The sequence below is a fragment of the Aotus nancymaae genome, unplaced genomic scaffold (assembly GCF_030222135.1).
Source record: "Aotus nancymaae isolate 86718 unplaced genomic scaffold, 86718_ANA_hifiasm-v0.15.2.pri h1tg000009l, whole genome shotgun sequence".
Classification (NCBI taxonomy): Eukaryota; Metazoa; Chordata; class Mammalia; order Primates; family Aotidae; genus Aotus; species Aotus nancymaae.
In genome coordinates this window covers 6,916,327-6,943,312 of record NW_026988420.1, presented here as the reverse complement: position 1 = coordinate 6,943,312, position 26,986 = coordinate 6,916,327, and the positions used below count along the sequence as shown (strand labels likewise).

The following is a 26,986-nucleotide window of genomic DNA, read 5'->3' as shown; positions in this document are numbered from 1 at the left end:
TTTTAATTCTTTGGAGTATGCTGAGGTTTGAACGTACCATCCAAAATGTAAGTTGAAATGTACTCACTAATGTGGTAGTATTGAGAGGTGGGTCCTCTCAATACAAGAGGTAATTGGATGATGTAGGCTCTGCCCTCATGAATGGATTCATCTATTTATGGATTACTGGATTAAGGGGTTGATGGATTAATGGGTTATCAAGGGACAGGAACTGGTAGCTTTATAAGAAGAGAAAGAGACCAGAGCTAGTCCCCTCACCATGTGATCCCCGGCACCACCCTGGGACACTTCAGAGAGTCCCCACAGCAGGAGGGCCCTCATCAGATGCCCCTGCCTCTACCTGGGACTTCTCAACCTCCATAATTATGAGAAATAAATTCCTTTTGTTTGTAAATCACCATAAATTCCTTTCCTTTACAAATTACCCAGTTTAAGATATTCCGTTATAAGCAACAGAAAACAGATTAAGACAGGGAATATATCCAGAACTGGAATTACTGGATGATATGGTAATTTTATTTGTAAGTTTTTGAGAAACTAGCATACTGTTTTCCATAGCTGCTGCATCATTTTACTTTCCTACCATCAAGGCCCAAGAACTCCAATTTCTCCACATCCACATCAACATTTGATATTTTCTGTTTTATATATATAGACGGTCCCCTGTTTTTAGAATATGTTAAATTTTATTATTATTGCTATTATTTTGAAATGGAGTTTTACTCTTTCTCCCAGGCTGGAGTGAAATGGTGCGATCTTAGCTCACTGCAACCTCTGCTCCCGGGTTCAACCCATTCTCCTGCCTCAGCCTCCCAAGTAGCTGGGATTATAGGCGCCCACTACTACGCCTGGTAATTTTTGTATTTTTTAGTAGAGATGGGGTTTTTTGTTTGTTTGTTTGTTTGTTTGAGAGGGAGATTCACTCTTGTTGCCCAGGCTGGAGTGCAATGGCTCAATCTCAGCTCACAGCAACCTCTGCCTCCTGGGTTCAAGCAGTTATCCTGCCTCAGCCTCCCAAGTAGCTGGAATTACAAGCATGTGCCACCACGCCAGGCTAATTTTGTATTTTTAGAGAGGGGGTTTCTCCACATTGGTCAGGCTGGTCTCGAGCTCCCAATAGATGATGAACCCGCCTTGGCCTCCCAAAGTGCTGGGATTACAGGTGTGAACCACCGTGCCTGGTGAGAGGGAGTTTTACCATGTTGACCAGGCTGGTCTCAAGCTCCTGACCTCAAGTGATCCACCCACCGCAGTCTCCCAAAGTGTTAGGATTACAGGCGTGAGCTGCCAAGTCCGTCCTAAAATTTTTAATACAATTAAAAATTATACTATAATTTGTCAACTTTATCATGCTGCAAAGGCAACACACATTCAATGGAAACCATATTTTGAACACATACAACCATTCTGTCTTTTACTTTCAGTACAGTAATCAATACATTATATTAGATATCCTATACTTTGGTCGGGTGCAGTGGCTCACACCTGTAATTCCAACACTTTGGGAGGCCGAGGAAGGTGGATCCATTGAGGTCAGGAGTTCAAGACCAGCCTGACCAACATGGTGAAATCCTGTGTCTAACAAAAATACAAAATTAGCTGGGCGTGGTGGCGCATGCCTGTAATCCCAGCTACTCTGGAGGCTGAAGCAGGAGAATCATTTGAACCCAGGAGACAGAGGTTACAGTGAGCTGAGATCACACCATTGCACTCCAGCCTTGGCAACAAGAGGGAAACTCCATCTCAAAAAAAAAAAAAAAAAAGGTATTTAGTACTTTCTTATAAAATAGGCCTTGCAGTAGATGACTTTGCCCAACTTCAGGCTAATATAAACATCCTGAGCACATTTAAAGTAGGCTAGATGAAGTTATGATGTTAAGTACATTAAGTGTATTGGTGTAGTAAATGTATTTTCAGCCTACAACATTTTTATCTTATGATGGGTTTATCAAGAAGTAACCCCATGGTATGTTGAGGAGCATTTCTGTGTGTGCGTGTGTGTGTGTGTGTGTGTGTGTGTGTGTGTGTGTATTGCATCCTAATGAGCAGGAGGTGATACTTTATTGTGGTTTTGATTTACAACAATCTGTGGTTTTGATTTACAATAATCTGTTTTAATCTGAAACAATTCAACTTTACTCACATATAGAAACTCTACTCTGGCCGGACATGGTGGTTCACGCCTGTAATCCCAGCACTTGGGGAGGCAGAGGCGAGTGAATCATGAGGTCATGAGTTCAAGACCAGCCTGACCAACATGATGAAATCCTGTCTCTACTAAAAATACAAAAATTAGCTGGGCATGGTGGTGGGCGCCTGTAGTCCCAGCTACTGGGGAGGCTGAGGCAGGAGAATCACTTAAACCTGGAAGGCGGAGGTTGCAGTGAGCTGAGATCGCGCCACCTGGGTGACAGAGCGAGACTCCATCTTAAAAAAAGAGGACGGCCAGGTGCGGTGGCTCACGCCTGTAATCCCAGCACTTTGGGAGGCCGAGGTGGGTGGATCACGAGGTCAAGAGATCGAGACCATCCTGGTCAACATGGTGAAACCCCGTTTCTACTAAAAATGCAAAAAATTAGCTGGGCATGGTGGCGCGTGCCTGTAATCCCAGCTACTCAGGAGGCTGAGACGGGAGAATTGCCTGAACCCAGGAGGCGGAGGTTGCGGTGAGCTGAGATCGCGCCATTGCACTCCAGCCTGGGTAACAAGAGCTAAACTCCGTCTCAAAAAAAAAAAAAGAGGACGATGCAAACAACATGGTGGTGGAAAGTGGTAGCGATTTGCAACGGAGACGGAGAAGGCGCCGGGACCCGGAGGAACCGGAAAAAACAGAACTCAGCAAAAGAGAGCTGGCAGTGGCAGTGGCGGTGTCCCAAGAGAACGAAGAGCGCTGGGTTAGGCCTTTACCTGTGGAGGCAATACCGGCCACGAAGAGGAAAATCAGCGTTTGAAAGAGTCTGTCTTGATAATCTCCCTAGTGCATCCATGTATGAGCGCAGTTACATGCATAGACATGTTATCACCCAAGTGGTATGCACCAAAACAGATTTTATTGTTACCGCCGGTCGTGATGGACATGTCAAGTTCTGGAAAAAAATAGAAGAGGGAATTGAATTTGTTAAACATTTTCGTAGTCACCTGGAGTTATTGAGAGTGTTGCAGTTAGCTCTGAGGGAGCATTGTTCTGTTCCTCGGGTGATGATAAAGCAATGAAGGAGTTTGAGGTAGTGAACTTTGACATGATCAACATGCTGAAACTTGGCTATTTTCCTGGACAGTGTGAATGGATCTATTACCCAGGGGATGCAATTTTTTCAGTTGCTCCTTCTGAAAAGAGTACAGGAAAAATGTTCGTTTATGATGGCAGAGGAGATAACCAGCCACTTCATATTTTTACAAACTCCATACATCACCTCTTACTCAGATACGGCTAAACCCAGTTTACAAAGCAGTAGTGTCTTCTGACAAATCTGGGATGATTGAATACTGGACTGGGCCTCCTTTTAAATATAAATTCCCCAAAACTGTGAACTGGGAATATAAAACTGACAGTGGTTTATTTGAATTTGCCAAGTGTAAGGCTTATCCAACCAACAGATGTTTTTCACCGGATGGGAAGAAAATCAGCTACTATTGGTTCTGATAGAAAAGTTGGAATTTTCAGGTTTTTATTTGGAAAACTCATGAGAGTCTTTGATGAATCGCTAAACATGTTTACCGAACTGCAACAGATGAGACAACAGTTACCAGACATGGAATTTGGTCAATGAATGGTTGTGGAGCATGAGTTAGAGAAGGTTGATGCTGTAAGATTAATTAGTATAGTTTTTGATGATACTGGACACTTTGTGCTGTATGGAACAATGCTGGGCATTAAAGCTATAAATGTATTTTAGGCAAACAAGAAAATATTAGAGAGAATAGAAAGCCAAACACTGCATGTTCTCACTCATAGGTGGGTGTTGTACAATGAGAACACGTGGACTCAGGGAGAGGAGCATCACACACTGAGGACAGTAGGGGTAGGTAGGGGAGAGACAGTGGGGGGTGGGGAGGGTGGGGAAGGATAACATGGGGAGAAATGCCAGATATAGTATGCATCTAAAGTAAAATAAATAAATCTTAAAAATATATATATATTACTAAAAAAAAATTAGAGAGATGTAATTGGCTTTGTTCCAGGGAATAACCAAAAAGCATCGTGCTGCAACTCCTACAGAGATGAAAGCTTCTGAAAACCTGTTCTTCAGAATATTCAAGCTGACCCAACAATAGTCTGTGCGTCATTCAAAAAGAATAGATTTTATATGTCTACCAAAGGAGAACCAGAAGATACGAAAAGTGCAGATTCTGCTGGAGATGTTTTTAATGAGAAACCTCTAAAGGAGTCATGGCAGCTACTCAAGCTGAAGGACCTAAACGAGTTTCAGATAGTGCCATTATCCACACAGTCATGGGAGGCATTCACATCAAACTTTTTCCTGCGAAGACAGTGGAAAACTTCTGTGTTCACAGCAGAAATGGTTATTATAATGGGAATGCATTTTGCTGTATAATTAAGGGCTTCATGATTCAGACAGGAGACCAACAGGTACTGGTATGGAGGAGAAAGCATATGGAGAGGAGAATTTGAAGATGAATTTCATTCAACATTACAACAAGACAGACCATACACACTCAGCATGGCTAACGCAGGATCAAATACTAACGGATCCCAGTTTTTCTTAACAGTAGTACCAACACCTTGGCTTGCTAATAAGCACACAGTATTTGGACGAGTGACTAAAGGAATGGAAATTGTGCAGAGGATCTCCAATGGCAAAGTCAATCCCAAAACAGATAAGCCCTATGAGGATGTCAGCATCATAAATATTACTGTCAAGTAAAATAAAATTTGTTTTAATGGACTTGCGAATAAAAATGCAATATTAAACAGGAGATTATGTTAGGAAGGTTAGTACTTGCTGAATATACAGATCATGTTTCAAAGATACAATATTATATTTTTGTATTTTCCATTAAAGGTTATTTTTTAAAAATGTTTAAAAAGAGAAAAGAGCCGGGCGCGGTGGCTCAAGCCTGTAATCCCAGCACTTTGGGAGGCCGAGACGGGTGGATCACGAGGTCAAGAGATCGAGACCATCCTGGTCAACACGGTGAAACCCCGTCTCTACTAATACAAAAAAAATTAGCTGGGCATGGTGGCGCGTGCCTGTAATCCCAGCTACTCAGGAGGCTGAGGCAGGAGAATTGCCTGAACCCAGGAGGCAGAGGTTGCGGTGAGCCGAGATCGCGCCATTGCACTCCAGCCTGGGTAACAAGATTGCGAAACTCCGTCTCAAAAAAAAAAAAAAAAAGAGAGAGAAAAGAAAGAAACTCTACTCCACTCTAGCACCACCACTCCCTACATTATATTATTGAATTCAAAAATTACATCTTACAGCCAAATGTGGTGGTGTCTGCCTGTAGGTTCAGCTGCTTGGGAGGCTGAGGAAGGAGGAGAGCTTGAGCCCAGAAGTTTGAGTCCAGTGTGGGCAGCATAGCAAGACCTCATCTCTTTTAAAAAGATATATTTTTATTGTGTATCTATTAGCATAGATTTATAAGTATGTTTATACTTTTGTGTTTATTTATTTATTATTTTTATTTTTTGAGATGGAGTCTCACTGTCACCCAGGCTGGACTGCAGTGGTACAATCTTGACTCACTGCAACCTCCACCTCCCAGGTCAAAGCAATTCTCCTTCCTCAACCTCCCAAGCAGCTGGGATTACAGGCACCCACCATCATGCCTGGCTAATGTTTTTGTATTTTTAGTAGAGATGGGGTTTCACCATGCTGGCCAAGCTGTTTACGAACTCCTGACCTCAAGTGATCCATCTGCCTTGGCCTCCCAAAGTGCTAGGATTACAGGCATGAGCCATCACACCCGGCCTACTTTTGTCTTTGAAATGCTATAAAAGAATTTAAAGTTATGAACCCAAATTACAGTAATACATGTTTTTATGTTTGTCCATATATTTAACTCTACCAGATAACTTTATATTTTCATATGTCTTCAAATTACACTTTTTTTTTTAATGTTTCTTTAAATTAGTCTACTGATATGAGCTATCAAGAACAGGCAAATTCAGAGGCAGAAATTAGAAGTTACCAAGAGCTGGGGGAAGAAGAAAATAGGGAGTTTTTTGTTTGTTTTTGTTTTTAAGACTGAGTCTGGCTTTATCCTCCAGGGTGGAGTGCAATGGCGCGATCTTGGCTCATTGCAATCTCTGCCCCCCAGATTCAAACGATTCTCGTGCCTCAGCCGGGAGTTATTTTTAAATGAGAATTAAGTTTTTGTTTGGGATAATAGAAATATTTATAGTTGTATAGTGGTTGTTTCTACATAATAATGCAGATGTAATTAATGCCACTGAACTGTATACTTAAAAATTGTTAAAATAAAAATTTTTATGTTAAATATATTTTACTCTGATTCCTTAAAGGGCAAAAGTCCCTCTATTTCTCAAATTGGCAAAAATAGTCCAGAACACAAATAGTCCAGAACACATGTCAAAATTTTATTTAAATATTTAATGAAGGCTGAGAGTAGTGGCTCACACCTGTAATCCCAGCACTTTGGGAGACCAAGGTGGGAGGATCACTTGTGCCCAGGAGTTTGAGACCAGCCTGGGAAACATAGGGAGACTCCGTTTCTACAAAAAATTTAAAAATTAGCTGTGTGTGGTGGCGCACGCCTGTGGTCTCAGCTACTCAGGAGGCTAAGGTGGGAGAATTGCTTGAGCCTAGGAGGTAAAGGCTGCAGTGAGCCATGATCATGCCACTGCACTCCAGCCTGAGTGATAGAGCGAGACCCTGCCTTAATGAGGAAACCAGCAGAATGACAACAGTGGTTCAGTAGGATATGAGAAACCTGGATTTATATAAAGTGATAAAAGAAACACAGTAATAAGCCTGCTATTTTAAATATAAATTCAATCACTGTCCTACAGGGAAATAAAATTATAACATTGGCCGGGCGCAGTGGCTCACACCTATAATCCCAGCACTTTGGGAGGCTGAGGCAGGCGGATCATGAGGTCAGGAGTTTGAAATAGCCTGACCAACACGGTAAAATCCCGTCTCTAATAAAAATACAAAAAAATTAGCCGGGCATGGTGGCGTGCACCTGTAATCCCAGCTACTTAAGAGGCTGAGGCAGGAGAATCGCTTGAACCTGGGAGGCAGAGGTTGCAGCGAGCTGAGATTGCGCTACTGTACTCCAGCCTGGACGACAGAGTGAGACTCCATCTCAAAAAAAAAGCAAAAATCATAAGCTTAAGGGTTATATTATTTTATTTATTTATTTATTTATTTATAGAGAGAGAATCTTGCACTGTTGCCCAGACTGGAGTACAGTGGTGCAATCACAGCTCACTGCAGTCTCAAACTCCTGAGCTCAAGTGATCCTCCACTTCAGCCTCTCCAGTAGTGAGGAGTACAGGCACATGCCACCATGCCTAGCTAAATTTTTTATTTTTTGTAAAGATGATCTTGTTTTGTTGCCTAGGCTAATCTCAAACTCCTGGGCTCAAGTGATCCTCCTCCCTTGGTCTCCCAAACTGCTGGGATTACAGGCATGTGCACTACACATGGTTGGTGTTATATCCTTTCCTAAACAGAAAAAAATAAACTATCACACTCTATATTAGTCAGCTCTGGCTAATACCACAGACTAGGTGGCTTTAACAACAGAAATTTGTTTTCTCATAGCTCTGGAAGCTGGAAAGTTTAAGATCAAGGTGCCATCAAGGTTCGTGTCTGGTGAGGCCACTCTTCATGGCTTACAGATGGTCACACTCTCAGTGTGTCTTCACGTGGGCCTTCTCCACGTGCATGCAAAGAAAGGGAAAGTTCTCTCATATCACTTCCTATTCTTAGGACAGCAGTCGTAGTCTAGTCCTATTAGAGTGAAGACCCACCCTTACGACTTCATTTAACCTTGATTACCTCCTTATGTAAGCCCTATCCAAATATACAGTCAGATTGGGTGTTAGGGCTTCAACATAAGTATATTGGGGGGAGATACAATACATAAATGTACATCTTACATGTTTTCTACAATTCGATCTCCAACTTTACAAAGTTGTAAAATGCCTAGGCTCTAACCACTTACAAACAGTAAACCAAGTTATAGTCCCAAAAAAACCAGAAGACCTTTAGCCTAATTTGTTCGAAAATGCTGTAGCAGAATATTAAGATCTTATAATAATCCTTGTTGCCTTACTTCTAAGTTTTTTTTTAATTTCCTAAACAAAAAAGATTATGAATATTCCTCCAGGATAATTAATATAGCTCTAATTCATTTTATTTTTATTTTTGAGACAGACTCCTGCTCTGTCACCCAGGCTGGAGTGCAGTGGTGCAATCTTGGCTCACTGCAACCTCTGCCTCCTGGGTTGAAGTGAACCTCTTACCTCAGCCTCCCGAGTAGCTGGGGTTATAGGCACACACCACATGCCCAGATTTTTTTTTGTATTTTTAGTAGAGATGTGGTTTCTCCATGTTGGCCAGGCTGGTCTGATACTCCTGACCTCAAGTGATCCACCCACCTCGGCCTCCCAAAGTGCTGGGATTATAGGTGTGAGCCACTGCACCCAGCCTCTAATTCATTTTAATAACTACATAATCAACCCAGAGATATACATTCTACAGATAATCTAATCATTCCTCAATTATGAACAGACAGGGTATTTTTTCCAACTTTTTTTTTTTTACAAAAGCACTACAAATAATGTTGCTTTAATATTTTAGGCTGGGCACCGTGGCTCACGCCGGTAATCCTAGCGCTTTAGGAGGCCGAGGCAGGAGGATTGCTTGAGCCCAGGAGTTCAAGACCAGCCTGGGCAACATAGTGAGACCCTGTCTCTACAAAAAACAAACAAACAAAATAGCCAGGCTAATTTGTTCTCAAGTAGTCCCAGCTACTCAAGAGGTTGAGGTGTGAAGATCACTTGAGCCTGGGAGGTGGAGACTGAAGTGAGTTGAGATCATACCACTGCACTCCAGCCTAGGTGAGCAAGACCCTGTCTCAAAAACAAAAAAACAAAACAAAACAAAAACACTCTTTGGATACATGTTTCTTGATACAAATCTTTCTATTCCTGTAAGATGGAGTCTCAAAAATGGGGATATCTAAATCAAAGGAAAGAGATATTCAAATCTAGCATGCCCTTTTATCAGTTTTGACAGTTTGAGGTGTAGTCCTGTGTATATTTCTAATCTAATTAGGTCAAAACAATCTTACCAAGATTGAAAATACTAATACCCTGCATCCCAAAAGATGCAGCATCCCAAAAGAAGATGATAAGTGTATTTTATGCCAGAAACTTAATGACAATGACTGCTCAAGAGCTAACTACAAAAAAAAAAATCTTTATTAGTTCAAAAATGTTATTTTTCAGTTAAAAAACAAAACTGACACAGAACAGTTAGGATGGAAAAAACCAAAAATCCATGAATGATATCTACAACCAAACTAGGTGGTACAGCAATTCCATGGAACCCCAAAACACCGGCAGGTAGCACCGAAGCACCAAAAGGCACAAGAGATAAATGATATCAGCATCTGTGTGGGAGGAAGCAAAGGGAAGAAACGGGGCACCAGACACGTAAAAATTCCTGAACAGGCTGGGCTCAGTGTCTCATGCCTGTAAGCCCAACACTTTGGGAGGCCGAGGCAGGTGGATCGCCTGAAGTCAGGAGTTCAAGACAATCATGGCCAACATGGTAAAACTCCGTCTCTACTAAAAACACAAAACTTAGCCAGGTGTAGTGGCAGGCACCTGTAACCCAGCTACTTGGGAGGCTGAGGCAGGAGAATTGCTTGAACCCAGGAAGCAAAGGTTGTAGTGAGCCAAGATTGCACCATTGCACTCCAGCCTGGGTGACAGGAACAAAACTTTCTCAAAAAAACAAAAACAAAAAAAACCTTCCAAAACAACCAATAGGCACTCATTGGGATACTCAGATGGCCAGTTTGAAAATAATATCTCTGGGCACAGTGGCTCACTCCTGTAATCCCAGCACTTTGGGAGGCAGAGGCGGGTAGATTGCCTGAGGTCAGGAGTTCAAGACCAGCCTGGCCAACATGGTGAAACCACATCTCTACAAAAAATACAAAAATTAGCCAGGCATGGTGGCAGTTCCTTGTAATTCCAGCTACTCGGGAGGCTGAGGCAGGAGAATCACTTGAACCTGGGAGGCGGTGGTTGCAGTGAGCTGAGATCATGCCATTGCACTCCAGCCTGGGCAACAAGAGTGAGACTTCATCTTAAAAAAAGAGAGAAAGAAAATAATATTGGAAACCCCAAGGGTTTTGGCACAAGGCATCCTCAGTAAGAAATGAATAGGCTGGGAGAGATCTCCCCATAAGCCCTCAAAACTAACCAGCTAAATCTCTTCCCAGGAGTGTTGAGGATTTAAGCAGTTCTTGAACAAAAGGCACGAAGGAAAGATGAGGGCTCCAGTAAAACAGAGGGGCCAAAAAAGATGCGGTCACATCTCAGAAAGTAGGATGCCCTACAATTAAACTTCTCATAAAAACAACAGAAGGTGGCACTATAGAGCTGCGAAATTAGAAAGGCAATATTAAATTACACCTTACTTCTTAAAGTTTGGGAAGCTAATTTAAAGTCAAAATAAATAACAGGCTTGGCTCAGTGGCTCATGCCTGTAATCCCAGCACTTTGGGGGGCCGTGACAGGTGGATCTCGAGGTCAGGAGTTCAGGATCAGCCTGATCGACATGGTGAAACTCAATCTTTACTAAAAATACAAAATTAGCCAGATGTGGTGGCATGTGCCTGTAATCCCAGTGACTCAGGAGGCTAAAGAATAGGCAGGAGAATCTCTTGAAATCAGGAGGTAGATGTTACAGTGAGCCAAAATCGCACCATTGCACTCCAGCCTGGGCAACAAGAGGCAAACTTCATCCCCAAAATAAATAAATAAATAAATAAACAAATAAACAGATGATCCACATTAAATCTCATACAAAGTTATTATTTTTTAAAAGGAAAAAGGAAATTAAAAAACCAGTTAAGTTACCTATAGAAAATAAATGAACAGCTGAGCAAGGTGGCTCATGCCTGTAATGCCAGCACTTTGGGATGCCAAGGCAGGAGGATCACTTGAGCCTAGGAGTTTGAGACCAGCCCGGGCAACGTGGCGAGACCGTCTTTATCAAAAATTTTAAAAGTTAGCCCGATATGGTGGTGCATACCTGTTGTCCTAGCTTCTTGAGAGGCTGACGTGGGAAGATTGCGTGAGCCCAGGAGGTTGAGACTGCAGTGAGTAGTGATCACACCACTGCACTCTAGCCTGGGCAACAGAGCAAGACACCATCTAAAACAAACAAGCAAAACAAAACAAAAAAAACTATAGCCAGGCACAATGGTGTATGCCTGTAATCTCAGCACTTTTGGAGGTCAAGACAGGAGGATCACTAGAGCCTAGGTATTCAGGACCAAGCTGGGAAACATGTCAAAATTCTGTCTCCACATAAATGACAAAAATTAGCCGAGTATGGTGGCACACCATAGCATCTCAGGAGGCTGAGGCAGTAGATTCACTTGAACCCAGGAGGCGGAGGTTGCAGTGAGCTGAGGTCACACCACTGCACTCCAGCCAGGGTAACAGAGTGAGACTCTATACAAAAAAAAATTACTTGAAGTCCATTGAAGAGGGTCCCACTAAATAAAGATGAGGCAGTTTGAGCAAGAAATAAAGAAAATAATTGCATTAGACTAAAACAAATCAGATATGTTTAAAACCATGAGCTCATAAATAATGTTTCTTGCAAAAAGAATTGTTCATCCTTGGTGAAAACAAGAAAATAATCTCTTCATTTCAATAACTTAAATAAAGGGAAAAACATGTGTATTTATCTTGCCTTTCCCAATAACTCTACCACTGAGTACCCAGATCAAAAATTAAGAAGTTTTTTATTAAATAAGTATTCCAACAAATATATGAAGAAAACAAGGATATAATTTTTTTTTTCCCACAAGACGGAGTCTTGCTCTGTCACCCAGGCTGGAGTGCAGTGGTGCGATCTCGGCTCACTGCAACCTCTACCTTCCAGGTTCGAGCGACTCTCATGCCTCAGCCCCCCAAGTAGCTGGGATTACAAGTGCCCGCCACCACACCCAGCTAATTTTTGTATTTTTAGTAGTTAGTAGAGATGGGATTTCACCATGTTGGCCAGGCTAGATGATCCTGACCTTAGGTGATCCACCCACTTCAGCCTCCCAAAGTGCTGGGATTACATACCTGAGCCATCGTGCCCGGCAATGATATAATTTGAATATTACCATTTTGGAACCTCTAATGAAAAAGAATCTAAGCATTGGGTATCAACGGCTAATAATAATGGAAAAACAACAAAAGAGAATTTGATGTTATATGCCACCTAATAAAAAACAGGCCACCACTCCTTAAGTAGTCTTCCCCTCAAGACTACTTATTATGATTAATAAGCAGTCTTATTATGATTAAACCTTTAGATGCAATTACCAATTTGCAGGAAATTCAGAGGACAGAGGAAAATTTCAACCTACATTAGGGGAATGCAGTCAGCAAAATTAAAACAGTGAAATTTTGGCCAGGCAAGGTGGCTCATGTCTATAATCCTATCACTTTGGGAGGCCAAGGCCAGGAGGTCACATGAGGCCAGGAGTTCAAGACCAGCCATTGTCAACATAGTGAAACCCTGTCTCTACTAAAAATACAAAAAAAAAAAAAAAAAAAAAAAAAAATAGCCAGGGGTGGTGGTGAATGTCTGTAATCCCAGCTACTCAAGAGGCTGAGGCAGGAGAATCACCTGAACCTAGGAGGCAGAGGTTGCAGTAAGCTGAGATCTCACCTGGGCGACTCCAGCCTGGGCAACAAAGTGAGACCCTGTCTCAAACAAACAAACAAACAAATAAAAAACTCAGTGAAATACTGTAGACAAATTGTCCGGCTTCTTTAATAAATTGTGAAAAGCAAGGCTGGCTTCATGGGTGGATGACAGAGCAGTGGTACAGGGCTCCATGCTTAGAAGGCCTGTACTATGTTTAACGCTCTGCTGTCACTGCCTTGAAAATATTAACAGTCTTTGAACAGGGTCATAAATTATGTACCTTCTTTTGGCAAAGGTGGATAAAAGATGGATACAGAACCTAGAGATTCCTATAGATTAAAACATACCAGGCTGGTCCTTTTTAAATCTAAAACACATTTTTTTTAAGAAACAAATATTTATTTTCCATCAACCTTATTTCCATGTTGTTTAAGAGCCCATGCAAGAACAGCTTAAGACCATTCAGTGGTTGCTCCTACCCATTCAGTGGCCTGAGCAGTGGGAGCTGCAGACCAGTCTTCCGCGGCAGGCTGACGCTCCAGTCTTCAGTAGGGAACTGCTGGATAGACACAGAGGGCACCCGCATGCCTTCAGACCAGTCTGCAACCTCAGGCTGAGTAACAGTGAACTCAGGAGCTGAAGCAGTTCATTCCCCCTGAAATTCCTCCTTGGTCACAGCCTTGTCAGCAGCAGCCTGCTCTTTTTTTTCTGTAGAAGCAGAGATCAGGAATGACCTTCCAAGGGTGTTCACGGGAGATGGTGCCACGCATGCTCAGAACTTCCCGAGCCAGCATCCACCACATCAAACCCACTGAGTGAGCTCCCTTGTTGTTGCATGGGATGGCAATGTCCATATAGTGCAGAGGAGAATCTGTGTTACACAGAGCGATGGTAGATAGGTTAACATAAGATGCCTCCATGAGAGGCTGGTGGTCAGCCCTGGGGTCAGTAACCACAAGAAGCCATGACTCTCGGAAGGCTGCCTGGAACTGGTTAGTGAAGGTTCCAGGAGTGAAGGGGCAGCAATTGGAGTGGCTCCAGTAGCAGCAGCAAACTTCAGCATGGCCCTCTGGCCAGTATTCCTGGAGGATATGACACTGAGATCAGCACAGTTTTCAATGGCAACAATGGCACGAGCTGCCAGCAGAAGCTTCTCCCAGGTCGTCTTCAGATTTATGACGTAGATGCCGTCACTTTTCCTTTTATCGATGTACTGTTCCATCTGGAAGTCAAGATTGCTGCCACCTAAGTGGGTTTCTGCTGCAAGGAACTTAAGGATATCCTTCTTTGGCTGAAGAGTTCCGATTAAAAAAAGAAGAAGAAGAAGAAAAGATGAAAATAAAAAGAGGACATCCTTTTTCATTTGCAGGACATCAAGGGCTCCAGACATTGTGAAAATTTCCCTTTAAGTTATGACAAGAATCCAGAACAACACCATATGGATACCTCTGTGGGTAGCATGGAAAGGCATTTTTTTTTTTTTAAACAGAGTTTCACTCTTGTTCCCCAGGCTGGAGTGCAGTAGCGCAATCTCAACTCACTGCAACTCCAGCTCCCCGGTTCAGGCAATTCTCCCGCCTCAGCATCCTGAGTATCTGGGATTACAGGCAAGAACTATCATGCCCAGCTAATTTTTGTATTTTTAGTAGAGACAGGGTTTGACCATATTGACCAGGCTTGTTTTGAACTCCTGGCCTCAAGTGATCCACCCGCCTCAGCCTCCCAAAGTTCTGGGACTACAGGCATGAGCCACTGTGCCTAGCCTAAAACACATATTTTTAAGGTAAATAAAGAAAACTACTCACAGCCCACTTTCTGTAGACATTGTTGTAATCTTGAATGGTAATTAGGCAGCTAAGTTCCTGATCCCAGTAATGAAGAGAAAAACAATGCGAACTAGAACCCATCTGCAGTAATGAAAGACAGGACAGAGAACAATCCTCTGGCATCAATCCTTTTATCCTAGCTTAAGAAACCCAAACAAGAAACACTGCTTAAGTCCTTTCAGGCATCAGACAAAGACTGTTTCTTTAAACTCACTTTATTTTTTTTAAGACAGGGTCTCATTCTGTGGCCCAGGCTAGAATGCAGTGGCGCAATCACAGCTCACTGCAACCTCGACCTCCTGGACTCTGGTGATTCTCCCATGTCAGCCTCCTGAGTTTCTGGGACTACAGGCACACAACACAGTGCTTAGCTAATTTTTAAATTTTTTGTAGAGATGGGGATCTCGATATGTTGCCCAGGCCGGTCTCAAACTCCTAAGCTCAAGCAATCCTCCTGCCTCGGCCTCCTAAAGTGCTAGGATTACAGGCTTGAGCCACCTCGCCCTGCCTAAACTAACTTAAAAAAAAAACCTTATATACTGGCCAGGTGTGGTGGCTCACACCTGTAATCCCAGCACTTTCAGAGGCTGAGGCAGGAGGCTCACTTGAGGTCAGGAGTTTGAGACCAGCCTGGCCAACATGGTGAAACCCTGTCTCTACTAAATATACAAAAATTAGCCAGGTTTGGTGGTGGGTGCCTGTAATCCCAGCTACTCGGGAGGCTGAGGCAGGAGAACCACTTGAAACTGGGAGATGGAGGTTGCAGTGAGCCGAGATTGTGTCCCTACACTCCAGCCTGGGGAACAGAGCAAGTCCATCTCAAAAACAAAAACAAAAACAAAAAAAAACCTTATATACCATGAGAATATTACAAGCATCTTGAATTAAGTGTCTATTTTATACATGTTTAATTCATAGGGCCTAATATACTGCGTCAGCACGTAGTAAAGCACTCAGAAACTGAAAGGACAAAAAGGAAAGATAGATTTTTAAAGCTGTCATTAACCCAAACAAACTAAATAAAAATAGCCTGGGTTTAGAAATTGTTAGGAATGCCCAAAATTCACTATCAGGGCAATTAAATAATATTCTCACAACTCTGACATTACTAAGCTCAGCCTTTTATTTTACACATGTTGTCTAGTTCTCTACTTGTCACATATCCCAAAGTTCTTATGTCAGAGATGTGCTTTATACTTTTTTTAAAAATTAAGGTGAAATTCACTTAACATAAGGCCGGGCGCGGTGGCTCACACCTGTAATCCCAGCACTTTGGGAGGCCAAGGTGGGTGGATCACGAGGTCAAGAGATCAAGACCATCCTGGTCAACATGGTGAAACCCCGTCTCTACTAAAAATACAAAAATTAGCTGGGCATGGTGGCACACGCCTGTAGTCCCAGCTACTCAGGAGGCTGAGGCAGGAGAATTGCTTGAACCCAGGAAACGGAGGTTGCAGTGAGCCAAGATCGCGCCATTGCACTCCAGCCTGGGTAACAAGAGCGAAACTCCGTCTCAAAAAAAAAAAAAAAATTCACAACATAAAATTAGACATTTTAAAGTGTACAATTCAGTGACATTTAGTATATTCACAATTTTGTGCAATTACCATCTTCATCAAGTTCTAAAACAGTTTCATCATCCCAAAAGAAAATCCAGTACCCATAGAACAGTCAATACCTATTCTTCACTTTCACAGCCCCAGGAAACCACCTATCCATTCCCTGTCTCTATAGATTTACTTATTCTAGATGTTTCATATAAATGAGGCCATACAGTATATGATCTATTGTGTCTGGCTTCTTTCATGCACCATATTTCTGAGGTCCATTCAAGTTCTAGCATACATAAATACCTCATTCTTTTTTAACAATACTATTCCACTGTATGTATAGACCACGTTTTGTTTATCCTTCCCTCCATTAATGGATATTCGGGTTGTTTCCATCTTTTGTCTACTGTGAATAGTACTGTATGAAAATTCATGCATGGGCATGGTGGCTCATGCCTGTAATCCCAGCACTTTGGGAGGCTGAGGTGGGTGGATCACCTGAGGTCAGGAGTTCAAGACCAGCCTGACCAACATGATGAAACTCCGTCTCTACTAAATACAAAAAATTAGCCAGGTGTGGTGGTGCATACCTGTAGTCCCAGCTACTAGGGAGGCTGAGGCAGGATAATCATTTGAACCCAGGAGGAGGAGGTTGCAGTGAGCCAAGATTGTGCCATTGCACTCCAGGCTGGGCAACAAGAGCAAAACTCTGTCTTAAAAAAGAAAAGAAAAGAAAAGAAAATTCATGTATAAGCATTTATTTGAACATCTGTTTTCAATTATTTTGAGCATAAACCCAGGAATGAATTACTGGATCAAATGATAATTAATGTTTATCTTTTTGAAGAACCACTGGTTTACCATAGTAGCTGGTCCATTTTATATTCCCACTGGCAATTTGGATGTGAAGTAGCACCTCACTATGGTTTTTTAATTCTTTTTTTTTTTTTTTTGTTTTTCTTTATGAGACAGGGTCTCACCCTGTACCTTAGGCTGGAGTGCGGTAGTGCCATCAGAGCCCACTACTGTTTTGACCTACCGGACTCAGGTGATTCTCTCACCTCAGCCTCCTGAGTAGTTGGGATAACAGGTGCATGCCACCATACCCTGCTAATTTTTGTATTTTTTGTAGAGACTGGGTCTCACCATGTTGCCCAGGCTGGTCTCAAACTCCTGGGCTCAAGTGATCCTCCCACCTCAGCCTCCCAAAGTGCTAGCATTACAGGTATGAGCTACTATGCCCAGACAATTGTGGTTTTAATACACATTTTCCTAATGACTAATGACATTGAACATCTTTTCATGTGCTAGTTGGCCATGTGTTGGAGACATGTCTATTCAACTTTTTAATCCATTTTTTTTTTTTTTTTTTGAGGCGGAGTCTCGCTCTTGTTACCCAGGCTGGAGTGCAATGGCGCGATCTCGGCTCACCGCAACCTCCGCCTCCTGGGTTCAGGCAATTCTCCTGCCTCAGCCTCCTGAGTAGCTGGGATTACAGGCACGCACCACCGTGCCCAGCTAATTTTTTTGTATTAGTAGAGACGGGGTTTCACAGTGTTGACCAGGATGGTCTCGATCTCTCGACCTCGTGATCCACCCGCCTCGGCCTCCCAAAGTGCTGGGATTACAGGCTTGCGCCACCGCGCCCGGCCTTTAATCCATTTTTAATTGAGTTGTTTGTCTTTTATTTTTATTTTTTTTTAAAGACAGAGTTTCACCATGTTGGCCAGTCTGGTCTTGAACTCCTAACCTAAGGTGATCCACCGGCCTCGGCCTCCCAAAGTGCTGAGATTACAGGCGTGAGCCACCATGCCTGGCCAGTTGTTTGCCTTTTTGTCATTGAGTTGTAAGAGTTCTTTATATATTCTGGGTACTAAACTTTATCAGATACATTATTTGCAAATATATTCTTTCATTATGAAGGTTGTCATTTCACTTTCTTAATAATTCCCTGGCATGCGGCCAGGCCTGATGGCTCACACCTGTAATCCCAGCACTTTGGGAGGCTGAGGTGGGTGGATTACCTGAGGTCGGGAGTTCAAGACCAGTCTGACTAACATGGAGAAACCCATCTCTACTAAAAATACAAAAAAAAAAAAAAAAAAAAAAAAGCCAGGCAGATGGTGCATGCCTGTAGCCCCAGCTACTCAGGAGGCTGAGGCAGGAGAATCATTTGAACCCCAGAGGCAGAGGTGTAGGTGATCCAAGATCGAGCCATTGCACTCCAGCCTGGGCAACAAAAATGAAACTCTGTCTCAAAAACACTGATAATAAATAAAAAATAATTCCTGCCTGTAGTCCCAGGTACTTGGGAGGCTGAGGCAGGAGACTGGCTTGAACCTGGGAGGTGGAGATTGCAGTGAGCTGATATCAGGCTACTGCACTCCAGCCTGGGCAACACAGTGAGACTCTGTCTAAAAAAAAAAGATAGATAGATAGATAGATAGATAAAAATAATTCCCTGGGATGCACAGAAGTTTTTAATATTGATGAAGTCTGATTTATTAATATTTCACTGCTTGGCTTTTGTGTTATAGTTTAAAAAATACGCATATCCAAGGTCATGAAGATTTACCTCTATGTTTTCATCTAAGAATTTTGATTTTAGCTCTTATATCTAAGTCCTTAATCAATTTTGAGTTCATTTCTTAATATATAATTTTTGTAAAAATATATAAATTTCATTTTTTCTTTTTTTTTTAGGTGGCAGTATAGTATTTTATTCATCACACACTAGTGTTAAAATATTAAAAAATCATTTAGTCTTGTTAATTAAACCAAATGAAGTTTGTACATGGCCTAACGAAGTCTAAAATTACCTATATGCTCCCTAGTTAAAATACAGTTACAAGCACTAATGAAGAATTATTTTTTCTAACACAGTAATTTTAAAGTTATGCTGTCTTCATTATTAAAAAGTAAGGCTAACTAATAAACATTAATTTTCAATACACTTACAATCTTTGAGATAGGAGTTATCTTCATTTTTCTAGTATGTAAAATATATCAAATAATATTTGTCTTCTATGTCTTCCATCAGAAAAAATACTCAATACTGCTACTTGATTTCACTATGAAGATATGTCAACATTGGCTGGGTGCGGTCGCTCATGCCTGTAATCCCAGCACTTTGGGAGGCCAAGGCAGGTGAATCACGAGGTCAGGAGTTTGAGACCAGCCTGGCCAACATGGTGAAACCCCATCTCTACTAAAAATTCAAAAAAGTTAGCTGGGTGTGTTGGCGGGCACCTGTAATTCCAGCTACTTGGGAGGCTGAGGCAGGAGAATTGCTTGAAACCAAAAGGCGGAGGTTGCAGTAAGCCAAGATTGTGCCACTGCATTCTAGTCTGAGTGACAGTTTGGGACTCCATCTGAGACTCAGGTGACAGGCCTGCAGAACTTGATCCTCTCTGTAGTCTCTGAATCAGGCAAAACCCTCCTTCTTTACCTCTCAGCCATGGTCTTCCCAGCCTCCAGAATCTTGAGTCGAATAAACTTCTCTTCTTCATCAACAGCAGTCTGTGCTATTCTGGTATAGCAGCACAAAAGATACATTTCCCAGGTTCCAGGAGGTCCTGATGTCTTATCTATGCCTTTCCAAAGACTTGCGGATCACAGGGCAATAGAGGTGGTGAGGGAGCCGCCGGAGGGCTGCAGAGGTGGACGATGGAGAACACTGGAGGCATATCTCCAAATTTCATTTTTTCTAATGTGGAAAGTCATTGTCTTACTCCCATTTGTTTTATTTTTTTAATTTCTATGGATTTATTAAGAGACAGAGTCTCACTCTGTCACCCAGGCTGCAGTGCAGTGGTGCAATCTCACTGCACTGCACTCACTCTTACTGAAATCTCTACTTCCCGGGTTCAAGCGATTCTCCTGCCTCAGCCTCCCAAGTAACTGTGACTATAGACACATGCTACTATAGCCGGCTAACTTTTTGTATATTTATTTAGTAGAGACAGAGTCTTATCATGTTAGCCTGGATGGTCTCGATCTCCTGACCTTGTGATCCACTCACCTCAGCCTCCCAAAGTGCTGGGGTTATAGGTGTGAGCCAATGTGTCTGGCCTATTTTATATATATATATATACATATATATATATATATATATATATATATACACACACATATATATATACACACACATGTATATATATATATATATATATTTTTTTTTTTTTTTTAAATTGAGACAGAGTCTCATTCTGTCGCTCAGTCTGGAGTGTAGTGGTGCCATCTCTGCTCACTGCAACCTTTGTCTCCTGAGTTCAAGCAATTCTGCCACCTCAGTCTCCTGAGTAGCTAGGATTACAGGCACGTGCCACCACACCAGCTAATTTTTTTATTTACGTGGTGTTTCGCCATGTTGACCAAGCTGGTCTCAAACTCCTGACCTCAAGTGATCCACCTGCCTGGGCCTTCCAGAGTGCTGGGGTTACAGGTGTAAGCCACCGAGCCTGGCCCCTACCCGCATTTGTTGAAGATACTTTTCTTTCCCCAATTTGCCAGAGCAATTAAGCAAGAAAAAGTAATAAAGGGCATTCAAGTTGTAAAGGTATAAGTAAATTATCCTTTTCCATAGATGACAATTCATATGTATAAAACTTTAAGAGTCCTTGAAAAAATGTTTGAACTAATAAAAAATTCAGCAAAGAAGCAGGACAAAAAATCAACATGCAAAAGTCAGTTGCATTTCTATACACTAACAATGAACAGTCTGAAAAGAAAATTAAGAAAACAATTCCGGGAGAGATCCAAGATGGCTGGTTAGGAGCAGCTCAGGATTGCAGCTCCCAGTGAAAGCACAGAGGGTGAGTGGATGCCGCATTTCCAGACAGATTTTTATTGCCCACAGACCAGGAGATTCCCAGGCAGAGGAGCCCCACGGGTCGCCAACACGGCTGTTTTGGCTACCACGGCTGTTTTGCCGGCGCCCTGGCGCAGTGGTTCCTGATGCAGAGTAAATGGGACTGGGCCCCCCCTGTTAGCCAGCAAGGGGAGCTCTGGGAAGCTCCAGGAAGCTCTGGGAAGGCAGAGTCACTCACTCATCTGATTGAAAAAAAGGGGAAACAGGGAGCCAGGCCAGGAGATTCCTGGGCAAAAAAGTGCCACGAATCTGAGAGCTACTGTTTCAGCTGGCGCAGTGGGTTGCCACATGGGGAAATCACACAGGCGACTATAACACCTGGGAGAGAGCCAACCATTCAACTTAAAAAAAAAAAAAAAAAAAGGTTCTGAGGCAGGGAGCCAGGTGATCAGGCTCTGCTGGTCCCATCCCCACAAAAAAAAAAAAAAAAAACCACACACAAAAAAATAGCAATTGGAAACGCTCTGGGTTGAGAGTTTCACAGCAAGCACAGCTGAACCTGGGATGGTCCAGCTCTGTGAGGGAGGGGTGTCCACCATTACCGAGGCACTCCACCACTATGGAGGCAATCCGCCATTGCTGAGACAGCCTGCCGTTGCCGAGGCAACCTGCCATTTCAGAGAGAGTCCATCATTACAGAGGCAGGCCACCATTGCCGAGGCAGTTCTAACTACACCCATATAATCAGGACTGCAGGGAAGTTCACACGGCAGCTGGGCGGAGCCCACAGCAGCTCAGCGAAGCGTCTGCAGGCAGACAGTGACTAAGCTGCCTCCTTGCTGGGCAGGGCAGCCATGAAAAAAAAAAAAAAAAGGCAGCAGCACAGCAGAAACTCATAAATAAAGCCCTAACTGCCCAGGTCAGAACACCTGGGGAAAAAAAAGGGGGTTTATGAGTTCTGCTGCAGCAGACTTAAACATACCTGCCCAGCAGCTCTGAATGAACAACAGAGCTCACAGCTCAGCACTTGAGCTACTATAAAGAACAGACTGTCTCCTCAAGCAGCTCCCTGACCCCCATATATTCAAAGAGTCACCTCATAAAGGAGAGCTCAGACTGACATTTGGCGGGTATCCTTCTGGGACAAAGCAGAAGAAGAAACTGGTAGCAACCCTTATTGTTCTGCAGCTGCTGCAGGTGATCCCCAGGCAAGCAGGACCTGGAGTGGACCTCAGTACTCCTACAGCAGAGGGGCCAGACTGTTAGAAGGAAAACTAAGAAACAGAAATAACTTCATCATCAACAAACAGGACATACACTCAGAGACCCAATCAGAAAGTCAGCAACTACAAAGACGACAGGTGGATAAATCCACAAAGATAGGAAGAAACCAGCTGCCCATCGATGATAGACTGGACAGGGAAAATGTGGCACATATACACCATGGAATATTATGCAGCCATCAAAAACGATGAGTTCGCGTCCTTTGTAGGGACATGGATGAACCTGGAAACCATCATTCTCAGCAAACTGACACAAGAACACAAAATCAAACACCGCATGTTCTCACTCATAGGTGGGTGTTGAACAATGAGAACACACGGACACAGGGAGGGGAGCACTACACATGGGGTCTGTTAGGGAGAAATAGGGGAGGGACAGTGGGGGGTGGGGAGTTGGGGAGAGATAGCATGGGGAGAAGTATATAGGTGAAGGGGAGGAAGGCAGCAAATCACACTGCCACGTATGCACATATGCAACAATCTTGCACGTTCTTCACATGTACCCCAAAACCTAAAATGCAATAAATAAATAAATAAATAAATAATAAAAATTAAAAAAGGAAAAAAAAAGAAAACAATTCCAGTTCAAGAGCATCAAAAAGAATAAATATATAGGAATTAAATTAACCAAGAAGGTGGAAGATTTGTACAATCAAAACTACAAAAACCTTGCTGAAAGAAAACATAAATGAATGGAAAGACTTTCTGTGTTCATGAACTGCAAGACTTAATGTTGCAAGATGTCTGCATTAGCCAGAGAAATAGAACCAATAGGCTACTCATAGATATATGAGTATCTTTATTACTGGAATTAGCTTACCTGCTTATGGGGGCCAAGAAGTCCCACAATATGCTGTCTACAAACTGGGGAACTAGAAAAGCTGATGGTGTAATTCAGTCATGGTAGGAAGTCCTGTGAACTCAAGGTGGTAGAGGGGGTAGCCTGCTGGTCCTAGAATCTAAAGGCCCAGGAACCAAGAGCTCCAATGTCTAAAAGCAGGAGATAATGGTTTTCCCAGACCCAGGAGGGAAAAGAAAGAGAGGAAATATACTTTTCATTCATCTTTTTGTTCTATTCAGGCCTTCAACAGATTGCAGGATGCTTACACACATTAGTGAGGGCCGATAATCTTTACTCAATCTGCTGACTCAAATGCTAATCTCTTCTGGAAACACCCTCACAGACCCATCCAGAAATAATGTTTTACCAGCTATCTGGGCATCACAAAAAATTGGCCATCATGATATCAATACTACTCAAAGCAATCTGCAAATTTTATGCAATATCTATCAAAATCCCAATTATGTCTTTTGTAGAAATAGAAAAGCCCCACCCTAAAATTTATATGAAATCTCAAGGGATCCTGAATAGCCAAAACAATCTTTAAAAGGAACAAAATTGAAAGACTTGCTTCCTGCTTTCAAACTTACTACAGAGCTACAATAATCAAAAAAGTATGGTACTGGCATAACAAACACACAGATCAATGGAACAGAATAGAGAACTCACAAGTAAAGCTTTGTGCCTATGGCCAAATGATTTTATTGGCATAACAGACACACAGATCAATGGAACAGAATAGATAACCCACAAGTAAAACTTTGTGCCTATAGTCAATGATTTTATTTTTTCTTAAATTTTGTATTTTTTATAGAAAAATACAAAAATAGCTGTGCCATGTTGCCCATGCTGGTCTCAAATTCCTGAGTTCAAGCAATCTGCCCACCTCAGCCTCCAAAAGTGTTGGAATCACAGGCATGAGCCACCATGCCCACCTTCAAATGATTTTCAACAAGGGTATAATATGATTCAAAGGGGAAAGGACAATCTTTTCAACAAATGATGCCGGGAAAACTGGATATTCACTTGCAGAAGAATGAAGTTGGGAACCTTACCTTAAAACATATATAAAAATTAACTCAAAATGAATCAAGGACCTAAATATAAGTGCTAAGCTATAAAACTCTTATAAGAAAACAAAAGAAAATCTTCATGACATTGGATTTAGCAATGATTTATTAGATCTGATAGTAAAGGTACAGTCAATAGGAGAAAAAATTGACAAATTGGACTTTGCAAAAATTAAAAAAAATTGCATGAAAAGATGCTATCAACAGAGTAAAAAGGCAAACCACAGAATGAGAAAATATTTTACACACATCTGATAAGAGATTGATTTCCAGACTATATATATAACTCCCAAAACTCAACAACAAAGAAACAAATAATCCAATTCAAAAATGGCAAAGGCTGGGCACAGTGGCTTATGCCTCTAATTCTAGCACTTTGGGAGGCTGAGGTGGGTGGATCACCTGAGATCAGGAGTTCAAGACCAGCCTGGCCAAAATAGTGAAAACCTATCTCTACTAAAAATATAAAAAATTAGCCGGGTGTGGTGGCAGATGCCTGCAATCCCAACTACTCAGGAGACTGAGGGAGGAGAATCACTTGAACCTGGGAGGTGGAGGTTGTAGTGAGCCAAGATGGTGCCACTGTACTCCAGCATGAGTGACAAGAGCGAAATTCCATCTCAAAAAAAAAAAAAAAAAAAAAACGAAAAACAAAAATGGACAAAGGAGTTGAATGGACATTTCTCCAGACAAGACATAAAATGCCACTAAACACATGAAAAGATGCTCGACATCTCTAATAATCAGAGAAATGCAAATCAAAACCACAATTGGATACCACCTTACATCAGTTAGAGTAACTACTATCAGTACTGGGGATGGTGGCTCACGCCTGTAATCCCAGCACTTGGGAGGCTGAGGGAGGCAGATCACCTGAGATTGGGAGTTCGAGACCAGCTTGACCAACATGCAGAAACTCCATCTCTACTAAAAATATAAAAACTTAGCCAGATGTGGTGGTGCATGCCTGTGATCAATTCCAGCCACTCGGGAGGCTGAGGCAGGAGAACCACTTGAATCCAGGAGGCGGAGGTTGTGGTGAGTGGAGATCGGCCATTGCACTCCAGCCTGGGCAACAAGAGTGAAATTCCATCTCAAAAAAAATAAAAAGAATAATTACTATCAAAAAAACTACTATTGGCTGGGTGTGGTGTCTCACACCTATAATCCCAGCACTTGAAAATACGTTTAAAAAAAATGCACTTGAAAATCAAACCAAGAAAAAAAAATGCACTTGAAAATATGAAATGAGGCTGGGTTCGGAGGCCAAGGTGGGCGGATCACTTGAGGTCAGGAGTTCAAGGCCAGCCTGACCAACATGGAGAAACCCTGTCTCTACAAAATATACAAAATTAGCCGGGCATGGTGGCACATGTCTGTGATCCCAGTTATTCAGGAGACTGAGGCAGGAGAATCACTTGAACCCAGGAGGCAGAAATTGTGGTGTGCTGACATTATGCCATTGCTCTCCAGCCTGGACAACAAGAGCTGAACTTTGTCTCAAAAGAAAAAGTAAAAGAAAATACGAAATGAAAGATACGTAATATTTCACTTACATAGTGCTGTGGTTTGGATATTGTTTGTCTCCACCAAAACTCATATTGAAATCTGTTCCCCAATGTAGTGGTGGTGAAAGGTAGACCCTAGTGGGAAGTGTTTGGGTCACGGGGATAGATACCTCATGAATAGCTGAGTCCCTTTCCAAGGGTTCTTCCTCTCATAGGAATAGATTGATTTCCATGAGAGCAGGTAGTTAAAAGGAGTCTGGCTTCTGCTGGTCAAGGTGACACACGCCTGTAATCCCAGCACTTTGGGAGACCGAGGCAGGTGGATCATGAGGTCAAGAGATGGAGAGACTATCCTGGCCAACATGGTGAAACCCGTCTCTACTAAAAATACAAAAATTAGCTGGGCGTGGTGGTAGTCGCCTGCAGTACCAGCTTCTTGGGAGGTTGATGCAGGAGAATCGCTTGAACCCAGGAGGCGGAGGTTGCAGTGAGCCGAGATCATGCCACTGCACTCCAGTCTGGCGACAGAGCGAGACTCCATCTCAAAAAAAAAAGAGTCTGGCTTTATTGGTTTTTGGTTTTTCTCTCTTGCATCCTCTTTTTCTTTGTGATCTCTTTACACATGCCTACTCTCTTTCCACTTTCTGCCATGAGTGCAGCATGAGGTTCTCACTAGAAGTGAAGCAGATGCAGTGCCATGCTCCTTCAACTTCCCAGCTTGCAGAACTATAAGCTAAATAAACTTCTTTTAAAAATAAATTATCCAGTCTCAGGTATTCTGTTTAGCAACACCTAATACACTAAGACATATAAGGTATCTTGAGCAGTCAAATTCACACAGACAGAAAGTAGAATGCTGGTTGTCAGAGGAAATGGGGATTTACTGTCTAATAGGTATAGAGCTTCACTTTTTGCAAGATCAGAGTTATGAAAATGGGTGATGGCTTCAGCAGGTCATGGACTTAAGAAAATTTAAAAAAATAATAAATAAAATGGGTGATGGTGATGGTTACATAACAATGTGAATAAATAGTACCATTGAACTTAAAAATAGTTAATAGGGTAAATTTTATGTTATGTGTATTTTATCACACTTTTTAAAAAATTTTAGGCCAGGCAAGGTGGCTCACACCTGTAATCCCAGCACTTTGGGAGGCCAAGGAAAGTGGATTACTGAAGGTCAGGAGTTCGAGACCAGTCTGGCCAATGTGGTG

At 42.3% G+C, this 26,986-nt stretch overlaps 2 pseudogenes; one reads left to right on the top strand and one right to left on the bottom strand.

Annotated features, from left to right (window-relative positions):
• Positions 1 to 2,756: 2,756 nt before the first annotated feature.
• LOC105710200 (peptidylprolyl isomerase domain and WD repeat-containing protein 1-like) lies at positions 2,757 to 4,886 on the top strand (annotated as a pseudogene).
• Positions 4,887 to 13,336: 8,450 nt separating this feature from the next.
• LOC105710340 (small ribosomal subunit protein uS2-like) lies at positions 13,337 to 14,274 on the bottom strand (annotated as a pseudogene).
• Positions 14,275 to 26,986: the final 12,712 nt, after the last annotated feature.